We start from the raw sequence: 11,755 nt of genomic DNA on the forward strand, positions 1-11,755 counted from the left end.
CGCCGCCGCTGCCCTCACACGGCGTCGCGCCGGTGGCTTTGCCCTCTCCCTCGCTCATCGCGACGGCCATCCTACTCTCACCCAAGTCAATGGCAGCACCCCAAGCGACGGTGGCCCCAAGGCACTAGCGTCACACCCAGGCAGTGACGCGGCACCCAGCCAACGGCACGCCCCCAGGCAGCAGCGGATCCGGCTGCTCTCCTCATCTCCACCTCGTTCAACACGGCGCCAGGGACTCCAAGGCGACGAGCTCCTCCATCTCCGGCACGGCAGCCGTCGTCGCATCACCAAGCTTTGGATCAGCAATCAAAGTGTATGTCCTGTTATCCTATCAACTCTCTCTGAATGATACTAATTACATTGATTCTGAATGATACTAAGTACATCGACCATTATAGATAAAAAAAAAACTGTAGCCTGTGATACCGTAGGTGTGAGTTAAAATATGTTAGCAAGGTTGCCAGAGTTGAGAAAGAGTACAAAAGTTTCATTCTAGGATCTGGAGCTACACAGATTTGCTTCAAAATCATTCAAATAATTGGGACATAGATATCTTGGCCGTGAAGGCATGCTTTCCCCCGGTCTCCGTAGGACGACTAACAATGAACCTAGAGTTGTGGATTATTGTGCTGTCAGGTTAAGCATCATGAGGGGCGCCTTCAAAACCTGTGAAGGCACCACAAGCGAAGGCCAGGGGTGTGTTTGCAAGGAGGGACACGCGCGGAGGTTGCGAAGATTGCTGAGGGAAGGCGGTGAAGACACCTGGGAGCGAGTGAAGATTGGCAGAGGCAGGGCCTCCGCCACCCAAAGACCAGAGCCCTAGAAGGGGCGCGCACTGGATGCTTGCTGGGCCTCTGTAACACCTCGGGTGTTTAAAAACTAAAACCTGACATGTCATCATATGCATTGCAAAGCATTTGGCATTTGGTGAAAACTTTGAGATGCATACACTAATACAAGTTTATATTTATGTGGTATGTGTTGCATTGTATTGTTTGACTCAAGTTCAAAGTTTGTTTGGATTTTGAATTTTTCGAGAAAACCCCGCTTTTCAGCATTTAAATCCTACCCTGAAAATCCATTTCAAAATTTAAGCATATTTTGGGGTTGAGCCCAAAAGCAAAAGTGTAGAGCTTGGCAAGTTATACAAAGTTTGTTTTTGGAGTTTTTCAAGTTGTTTAGAAAAATTTCGAGTAATTCAAAAAGGCGTAATTCGTTAAATTTCCCTATTCAAATTCAAAAGTTCATTTCAAAATCTAGACCGAATTAGGAGATGGTTATAAAAGCAAAGTTGTAGAACTTTTGATTTTGAACAACTTTTGTTTTTGGAGATTTTTGAGTTGTTATGAAAATTTGGGAGTAATTTGTTAAATTTGGCGAATGGCAAACTTGTAAATACTGTGAACAGTGTTCACCGCCGTAGCTACATGGCCGGCGACCTTCTTCGGCGTTCCAGGCACGTCGTGGCCATCCTTGGCGTCGCGCTGGCACGAAAACGGCTCCGTCGTGGCTTCCTTGAGCTTCTGAGCCACGCTATAAGTACCAAAACGCCGTCGTCGTCGTTTTTCTTCTTCCTCTGTTTTCACCGCCGCCATCGTTGTCATCGCTCCGGCGAGCTCGCATCATCTCCCTAGCGCCATTGCCGTCTCGGTAAAGGCTGTTCCAGTTCCGTCTTTCTCTTGCGCATCCACCCAGCCAACTGTGGTCGACTGATTTCGCCGAGAATCCGCTGTCCGCGTCCTTTCTCGCGGCCGGCAACTTCACCACCGCGGGCGTGTCGTCGTGGCCAGGTGAAGGGTCGAGATGGCGGACTAGAGGGGGGGTGAATAGTCTTTTCTAAAATTAATCGCGTCGGCTAACCGATATAAATGCGGAATTAAAACTATCGGTCTAGCCAAGACTATACCCCACTATATATGTTCACTAGCACCTTGCAAAGATAACAATTATGCAACAAAGGTGCCGGGCTAGCTAGAGCTCTCCTAAACAATTCTAGGAGCAAGGTTACACAAACCTATGCCACTAGTACTTTATGCAATGAGGGAGCTCCTACACATGCTAGTAAGCAAAAGCACAAAGCTAACTAAGCTCACTAGCAATGCTCAATAACAAGGCAACTAATGCCTAATTAGAGAGCGCAAATACTTAGCTACTCAAACTAAGCAATGTGACTAACAAGGTTACTAAAACCAAATTAGCCACGCAAGGGAGCTACTTCTATGCTACACAAGCTAGAAGGTAATTAGCAAGCTACACAAGCTATCTAATTACAAGAGCAACTACACAAGCTTAATATATATAAAAGTAATTGCAAGCTTGTGTAATGGGGATGCAAACCAACGGGAAGAACAAGGTTGACACGATGATTTTTCTCCCGAGGTTCACGTGTTTGCCAACACGCTAGTCCCCGTTGTGTCGACCGCTCACTTGGTGGTTCGGCGGCTAATTAGCATCACCCGCTAAGCCCGCACGTCGGGCGCCGCAAGAACCCACCCCTTAGTGAGGATAGCTCAATGACACGCTTTACTAGAGTTGCTCTTCGCGGCTCCCGCGGGGCGAGCACAAGTACCCCTCACAAGCTCTTCTCCGGAGCTCCGCACAATCTTCTTGCGGGCTTCGACGGAGACCACCACCAAGCCATCTAGGAGGTGGCAACCTCCAAGAGTAACAAGCACCACCGGCTTGCAACACGATCACCTAGTGCCACTCGATGCAACCTCACGATGCAATCGCACTAGAATCGCTCTCTCACACTATCGGATGAACACTATCATGTATGTGTGAGATGGAGGGCTCCCAAGCACTACTACACAAGCCACCAAGGCTCTAGTGTGCTCAGCTACCGGCCCAAGGCCGGCCATGGCCTCTATTTATAACCCCATGGGCAAATAGAGCCGTTACCCCTTCACTGGGCAAAACTCGGGCCGACCGGACGCTCCGGTCCGATCGACCGGACGCTGGACCTCAGCGTCCGGTCACGCGATACTCGCCACGTGTCCCCTGCGTTCAACGGTCATCTTCCGATCCCAACGGTCATCTGCCGACCAGACGCAGCACTTCAACTGACCGGACGCTGGACCCTCAGCGTCCGGTCGTTTCCAGTAAGCTCCCGAGCATGACCGGACGCGTCCGGTCAACTCGACCGGACACAGCCCAGCGTCCGGTGCTTAACCCTAAGCACTATGCCGACCGACAGCCTGACCGGACGCACCACTTCAGCGTCCGGTCGTTTTGGACTCAGCGTCCGGTCACTGTTAAACAGTGAGACCGAATTCCTTTCTCCTCTATCTTCTTCACCCTTGGTCCAATGTGCTAACCACCAAGAGTTTGCATCCGGCATAATAGAAAATAGGCATTCCATTTTCTCGAAAGCGCCATCTCACCCCTGCAAACACCACCTCCTTTGTAAATGTGCCAACACCACCAAGTGTACACCACCATGTGTATGTGTGTTAGCATTTCACAATCATTTCCCAAAGGATGTTAGCCACTCAACTTGCCACGCCACTCGATCCTAGCGACAATGCAAAGTTAGATCACTCGAGTGGCACTAGATGACCGATATGCAAACAAGTTTGCCCCTCTTGATAGTACGGCCATCTATCCTAAACCCGGTCATAAACTTCTCTACACACCTATGACCGGTGAAATGAAATGCCCTAGGTTATACCTTTGCCTTGCGCATTCCATTCCATCTCCTTCAATGTCGATGCAACACATGCACCAACACGATCAACAATGATATGATCCACTTCATATCATCACATGATCATATTGGTTCATCGATCTTGACTCTACTTGCTCTTTACCGTTGCCATCGTCCATCGGCGCCAAGTCTTGCTCAAGCTTCACCGCCACGCGGTCCATCACTCCAAAGCCTTCGACTTGCCCTTCACGCTTGCAACCGGTCCATCAAGCCAAGTCTTGTCTTGATCTTCTCCACCTTGATCACATGACTCAATGTCATGTCTCATGTGCAATAAGCTCCTTCATCATCACATGTGTGAGCTTTGCAACATCTCCAAGCCATTTTCACCTTCATGGCATATGTTGCTCACACACATGTACCTGTGGACTAATCACCTGTGTATCTCACATAAACACAATTAGTCCACCTAGGTTGTCACTCAATTACCAAAACCAACAAGGACCTTTCACCAGGGCTCTCCGGTGAGCCGTTGCCCGTGATCAGTGTACCTACGGCTTCGTCTCGATGCTGTAGTGCTTAATCCTGTGTTGCTTGCTCGTTTTGATCACTGCAGTCGCCGGTTCTTCCTCACCGACGATCTCTGCTCCGCCGTGATCACCGTGATCGCCGTCACGCCTCTCCGTTGATCATCCAGCTCGGCTCTTGGCTCCAACTCGTTCGGAGTGAGCTGCTGGTGCTTCCTGAGCCATCTGTTTAAGCTTTACAGGTCTCACATCGCCGGCGTAGTGCAGCAGCGCCGTCGTGGCCGCCATGGTCGGCGTAGTGCTCGGTTCAGTCCGTAATTGGTCGCGTTAGTGCCATAAATCGATGCGCTGTGACGTAGTGATCATGTTAGTACCCTCATCGTCGCTGTTGGTCTCACCGGCGGCGAGAATTCGCCGGTCAGCACGCATGCCGCCGTGGTCAACGTCGGAGGTTAGGGATGACAGGTGGGGTCGGGTTGTCAGTGACTCAACGTTCAAATGGATTTTTCTATTTTCAGATTTGAATGAATAGTGTCTGTTTTTGTTATTTTTGTGTAGATTTATTTAGAGCTCCAAAAATTATGAAAAGTTTTGTGTGACTTCTCTGTGATGTAAAGTATTTAAGAAAAATATGAAATAATGTTTTTCAGTACTTTTGGAATGTGATAAAAATTGCTCAATTTATTAATAAATGGATTTCCATGATTTTTCTAGGCTTATTTAATTGTCCAAAAATTGTGAAATTTGTTTTGCCACTTACTTATCATGTAATGAACATGTACTAAAATTTTGAGTCCAATTAGAATAAGTTGATTTATTTCATAATTTTGAATTAAATAATTAATTCATAAAAGCAAATAGTAACCTTTAATGATTTAGGTTTTGTTTGAAATTTTGGATTGAGTGATAACCTTGGGTCATTAGTTGATAATGATCCTTGGCAATTGATGTATGTGTTACGAAAAAGATTTAGTCTGTTTGACTTGCAACTGTACCGCGAAGGAAAGTTGTATTCAAATTATTAATTTTTGCATCCCTCATCGAACATCATGTTTCATATTCCGCATCATGTTAAACATGGCATTATTATTACGTGTAGTGAACGAAGGTGAACACGTGGTAGTTAATCAAGTTGTTGAGGAGGTTAATCCGTCTGTTGAGGTCGGATCGAATACTTGTGAAACGTCACAGGAACCAGACTTTTCCGTCAACGAAGGCAAGCCCCGGATGCATACAACCCTACCTTGTGTTTTATAAATTAATTTTGCTTTTGCTTTCCGTTACTGCATTAAGTGATTAGGAGTTAAGTAAGAGCCTAATTGGTGCATTACCACCCTTGTTATTCCATATTTACCATATTACCAGTTTTAAACTCGTATATGCCTAGTTTTGCTTAGCTATGCGTAGAACGATGAAAGTCGGGTGACTACCTACCACCTGCAAGTTTTAAATGGAACATTGGTTAATTATGTTAGCATGTGATATGGGAATGTGGAGTAATAAATCTAGACCGGGCGGACTCGGTGAGTGTGAGCCACCAGACATGGAGGTCTTGTGAGCGGGGTCTTTCCGCCTGTGTCGATTAAGGCACGTCCGTTGTTGAATTGCATGAGGTGAGAATTTGTAGTACTAACCACATACTCCGGTAAGCCTTTGCTCGGCTATTCTTTTATGAGAATGGCTACTCGCGCACTGGGAGTGGAGAGATGGCGGGAATAGCATGTACCCATGTGGTCATGGGCTGGAATGGTGGAGTACTGTATTCTCGGGTGGCGCGGATCCGTTCTTGTTTTAGAGGATCCGAGGGTAGGTTGGTATATGTAGGTCGGGGACCTGCATATGTCGTGTGGTCTGGAATCCCCAGCTGGGTTTTTAATCGGTTCGAATCGTCGTTGCTCCTCGATTATGGAAACTCAACTCACTGTTCATCATCGTAGAATTAATAACTGGAACTTGAATAAGGCTTGTGAAGGTGTTGGATATGAAGTTTCATGATCTCAGCGCGGATCGTGTCAGCTTTGTATATAATTCTTATGAAGTTTTCTATATAAAGAATTTTGTTAAAAGAGCTTTTATGCAAAAGAACTTTGATCATTGTTAAAACTATACCTTGAATCCCTGAGCCTGCATTCCTAAGTTATCAGTTAATATTTTGGTTAAGTCTTGTTGAGTACTTTTGTACTCAGGGTTTGTTGACCCTTGTTGCAGGTGAGCCTCATGAGCAGATCTATTTTGGATCATGCTGCATGACTATTGTTCGTTCTGACAATGAGAAGTAAATGTGTGATCCTTGGGCAGGATGTTTAATTTGTGTGTAATGTATATGTTAATTATGCCACTCCACTACTACTATGGTTTGCAATAATTATCGAACTTAGTTTGTAAGGTTTGAAACAACTGGTTTGTAAACTATGTTATCGTAAGACTTCTGCTGTTTTTACTCTGGTGTTGATATTTGAATAAATGTTGTAATACTGTAATAACTTTGTAATGTGATCCTGCTCGGAAATCATGGATGATTCGGGGTTCCCCGAGGACACCCGACAGACTTTTTAAGTTACCAGGAACATATGCATTGTTGTCAAAGGTCGTTGGACAGTGACAAGTGCATGTGGGTCCTATAATTTAGGAGGTTCTACCACAGAATGGTATCAGAGCGATCGTTACAAGGTTTTTGTTGTATTGTTTTACAAAAACTTCAAAATGATTTGGATGACTAAATTTAACTTGATAATTTGGTCCAAATTGCTTCTGACTTATCTTATTTCTTTCTCACCATTCCATATTTGATTAAAAAGGTTTTGTGTGGTGGAGTAGTAATCTTATTATGCCCTATATAAAAATAAATGTTGTTTATTGCATTATAAACTTTGATGTTTTTGTTCGTAAGAACGATTCATGCATCATTATTAATTCAGTCGTTACTTCCTTCACCTCTTAGTCTGGAGTTGAGTAGTGAGACTGGTTTGAGTAATGTAATCCATCATAACTGCTCTTTAGACTTTGATCAAATGGTCTTACTTGGATTAAATTAGCTTCCTACAGTATGGCTCGTGCCAAGATAACGCCTCGTAAGTCCACCGGACCCAAAGGAGTTCCTTGTCACCAACTTGCCCCTAGAAATGATAGTGCTAGCAGTAGCAGTTCTAGGCCTGATCCCCAAGCAGAGATACAGAGGATTTCTGCAGAGTTAGCACAAGCTACTAGAGATAGGGCTTTGGATGCTATACAAGTAGGAGAATTACAGGGTCAATTGAGGCATCTCACCACCGCGCATAGGAACTATGAACGTATGTTGGTTCGTACGGTGGAGGGAAGAAATGAAGCTTGGCAGAGGGAAAATGTAGCTAGAGCTAGAACTCATGAGCTAGAATTCTATGTAGAAGATTTAGAAGAACATAATACCTATCTACATGAGGAAGTTCATAGGCTTAGCAATCTACTAAACCCGAATCATGAGCCTCAAGTTGATGCCATGGACCCCGGTGTCATCCTTGCCGATAATGATGAATCGGGAGAGGAAGAAGAAGAAGATCCTGAAGAATTAGTAATGATCAATGAAAGTGATGATGAAGGCGGTAATAATTCCGGAATGGATACCGAGCTTGAAGTTTGAAGTAATTGAGGAAAGGAGAAGAGTTGTATAATAGTAGCTCTAGTCAAGTTATGTAGTTTTGTTTTCGTACTCGTGGGTTTGTTTGTACATTAGTAAACTCTATGTAATGTGTCTAGAGTAAGCTTTTGTGCAATTCAATAAAGGCTTGTGAATAAAGTTTGGTTTGTTATGAGCAGATGCGTCGTACGCGGGGTTCATACATTCCTAGAACTTCACAAGATGAGGATGGTATTCTAGATCTACCACCAGTTCCAACAAATTTAGCTGATGCTATAACCGCACTTGTTAATGTGATGGCTGAAAATTCTCGTTTGCTTCATAAGATGGCTCAGAGTAATCAGAATCAGATGCAAGGAAACCGTGGTCGTCACCATAATAGACAGGAGGCTACATATGTTGATTTCACAGACACAAGACCACGAGTGTTCACCAAGGCAGATGAACCATTGGAGGCTGATGACTAGCTTCGAACCATGGAGCAGAAATTTGACCTTATTCCATGCACGGAGTATCAGAAACCTACGTTTGCCGCCCAGCAACTTAGAGGAGCAGCAAGTGCTTGGTGGGCAAACTTAGTGGCCATGCAACCAATTGGCATTCCAATAACTTGGGCTGAGTTCCGTACTGCCTTCAGAGCCCATTATATCCCTGAAGGAGTGATGGCTATGAAGCTAGATGAATTCCTTGCTTTGAAGCAAGGAGATCAAACCGTGATGCAGTATGTGGGAAGATTTAATCATCTGTCCCAATATGCATCAGAACATGTCAATACTGATGCCAAGAAGAAGAGGTGGTTTATGAGAGGCCTGAATACCAAGTTGCAGACTATGATGACCACTTGTACCAATGTCACTTACCATGAGGCCGTAAATATTGCAATTGCTTCAGAGTCAAAGTATCGGTAGCATAAGGAGCTCAAAAAGAAAAAGAGTATGCCGTCTGGATCTTTTGGGGGAAATCAGAAGAGGCAAAGGGTGATTTATCATCCAGTACATCATAATCGTCCTCCTTATCGTCCGCCGTAGTTCCAAGCCGGGCAACAGTCAAATGTCCGTCCTGCTATAACCTATCCGAATTCACAGTCAACCAATGCTTCTGGTGGCAATGCTCCAACATCCCAGGGTCACAACTATCCATGTTACAATTGTGGAAGGACTGGTCATTTCTCTAGGGAATGTCCATATCCTAGGCAGGCTAATCAAAATTATCAGAAGGCCCCTACCAATCAATCACAGGGTCAGACACCAAACAAGAACCCCAATCAGAATGTTCATAAGGGCAAAGATGAGAGGAAGACAGGACGGGTGTTCTATATTCAAGCTAGAGAAATTCCGAAAGGGGAGCCAGTGATGATAGGTATGTTTCCTGTTGCCAATCACCCTGCAGTTATACTTTTTGATTCTGGCGCATCGCATTCATTCATCAATAGAACATTTGTCGTGAAGCATGAAATTTCAATTGGGGCAACAAAGGAAAGTTTCTTTATACAGTCGCCCGGGGGACATCTGTGTACTAAGGAAATGGTATACCAGGTACCTGTAAACCTAGGTGGGCATATTTTTCCCACTACCATGATTATCCTTAAGGATCAGGATATAGATGTAATCTTGGGAATGAATTGGATGTATCAGCATAAAGCTATTATAGATGCTTTGAATAGGACATTAAGAGTGAGTTTGCCTGATAGTAATTCTCAACTTCTCATCCAACTTCCAACCCTAAGAAGATCAGTGGGCAAGATTTGTGCAACTGCTGTCAAAGAGATTAGAGATATTCCGGTAGTGTGTGAATTTCTGGATGTGTTTCCTGAGGATTTACCCGGTCTACCACCTGATAGGGATGTACAGTTTAATATAGAGTTACAACCTGGAACAGCTCCAATTTCTCAGAGAGCTTATAGGATGCCACCTAAGGAATTGGCCGAGTTGAAGACTCAGTTACAAGAATTGATTGAGAAGGGGTTTATCCAACCTAGTTCATCACCTTGGGGATGTCCGGCAATTTTTGTGAAAAAGAAAGATGAGACCCTGAGGTTATGTGTTGACTATCGTCCATTGAATGAAGTGACCATCAAGAATAAGTATCCATTACCTCGGATAGATCTGCTTTTTGATCAATTGGCCGGAGCCAAAGTTTTCTCCAAGATAAATTTGAGATTAGGATATCACCAAATCAAGATAAAGCCTGAAGATATCCCCAAAATGGCATTTACCACAAGATATAGATTATATGAATACTTGGTAATGTCTTTTGGTTTGACAAATGCTCCAGCTCATTTCATGTATCTAATGAATTTAGTATTCATGCCTGAGCTAGACAAGTTTGTAGTGGTGTTTATTGATGACATTTTAGTATATTCCAAGAATAAGAAAGAACATGCAGAACATCTCAGAATTATTCTGACCCGCTTGAGAGAACATCAACTATATGCCAAGTTCAGCAAGTGTGATTTTTGGCTTAAGGAAGTACAATTTCTTGGACATGTCTTGTCAGCCGAAGGAGTTGCAGTTGATCCTAGCAAAGTGAAGGATGTGCTTGATTGGAAACCGCCAGCCACAGTTCATCAAGTTTGGAGTTTTCTGGGATTGGCGGGGTATTACCGTCGGTTTATTCCAGATTTCTCAAAAATATCAAAGTCCATAACTGAATTGTTGAAGAACCAAGTTAAGTTTGTCTGGTCATCAGATTGTGAGGAGGCTTTCTAGACTTTGAAGAGATTATTAACTACTGCACCAGTATTAGCCCAACCTGATATCGAGAAGCCGTTTGATGTTTATTGTGATGCTTCAGGTATTGGTATTGGATGTGTGTTGATGCAAGAAGGCCAAGTCATTGCTTATGCATCTAGGCAACTTAAGCAACATGAAGAACACTATCCGACTCATGACTTGGAGTTAGCAGCTGTGGTTCATGCTCTAAAGATTTGGCGACATTACCTGCTTGGTAATACGTGCCATATGTATACAGACCACAAGAGCCTAAAGTATATCTTTACTCAGTCAGAGTTGAACATGCGACAAAGAAGATGGTTAGAACTGATTAAGGATTATGATTTGGAAGTACATTATCACCCTGGTAAAGCAAATGTGGTTGCAGATGCCCTCAGTCGCAAAAGTTATTGCAATTGTCTGACAGTGAGAATAATGGGTTTGAATTTATGCCAAGAGATGGAGAAGTTGAATGTAGAAGTAATTCAACAAGGAAGTTTAACCAACATAATTGTTGAAGCCACTATTCGAGATCAAGTTATTGCTGCTCAGAAGGAAAACAAGGGTATAGCCCATATCAAGGAAAGAGTCAAGAATGGAAAAGCGAAATGCTTTAGCATAGATGATGAAGATGTGTTGTGGTTCAAGGATCGCCTGGTGGTACCAAAAGTTCCTGAGTTGCGGCAGTCAATTCTAGAAGAGGCACATGCTACTAGATTATCTATTCATCCGGGAAGCAACAAGATGTACCATGACTTGAAGCAAAGATTCTGGTGGACTAAAATGAAAATAGAGATTGCTAGATTTATAGCAAAGTGTGATACTTGTCAAAAGGTGAAAGCTATACATTTGAGGTCTGCTGGTGAATTACAACCATTACCTATTCCATCTTGGAAGTGGGAGGACATAAGTATGGACTTTATTGTTGGTCTACCCAAGACATCAAAGGGATTTGACTCAGTATGGGTTATTGTAGATCGACTCACTAAGTTAGCACATTTTCTTCCGGTCAAGACAATATATCCTACGATCCAATATGCCAAAATGTACTTAGCAAGAATCATGAGTTTGCATGGAGTACCAAAGACCATAGTGTCAGATAGGGGTACACAGTTTGTCTCCAGCTTTTGGAAACACTTACATGCTTCGTTAGGTACCAAACTTCTGTACAGTACAGCTTATCATCCACAGACTGATGGACAGACTGAAAGAGTCAATCAAGTACTTGAAGATATGTTAAGGTGTTGTGTCCTTAACT

Source organism: Miscanthus floridulus, chromosome 17 (genome assembly GCF_019320115.1).
Source record: "Miscanthus floridulus cultivar M001 chromosome 17, ASM1932011v1, whole genome shotgun sequence".
Taxonomy (NCBI): domain Eukaryota; kingdom Viridiplantae; phylum Streptophyta; class Magnoliopsida; order Poales; family Poaceae; genus Miscanthus; species Miscanthus floridulus.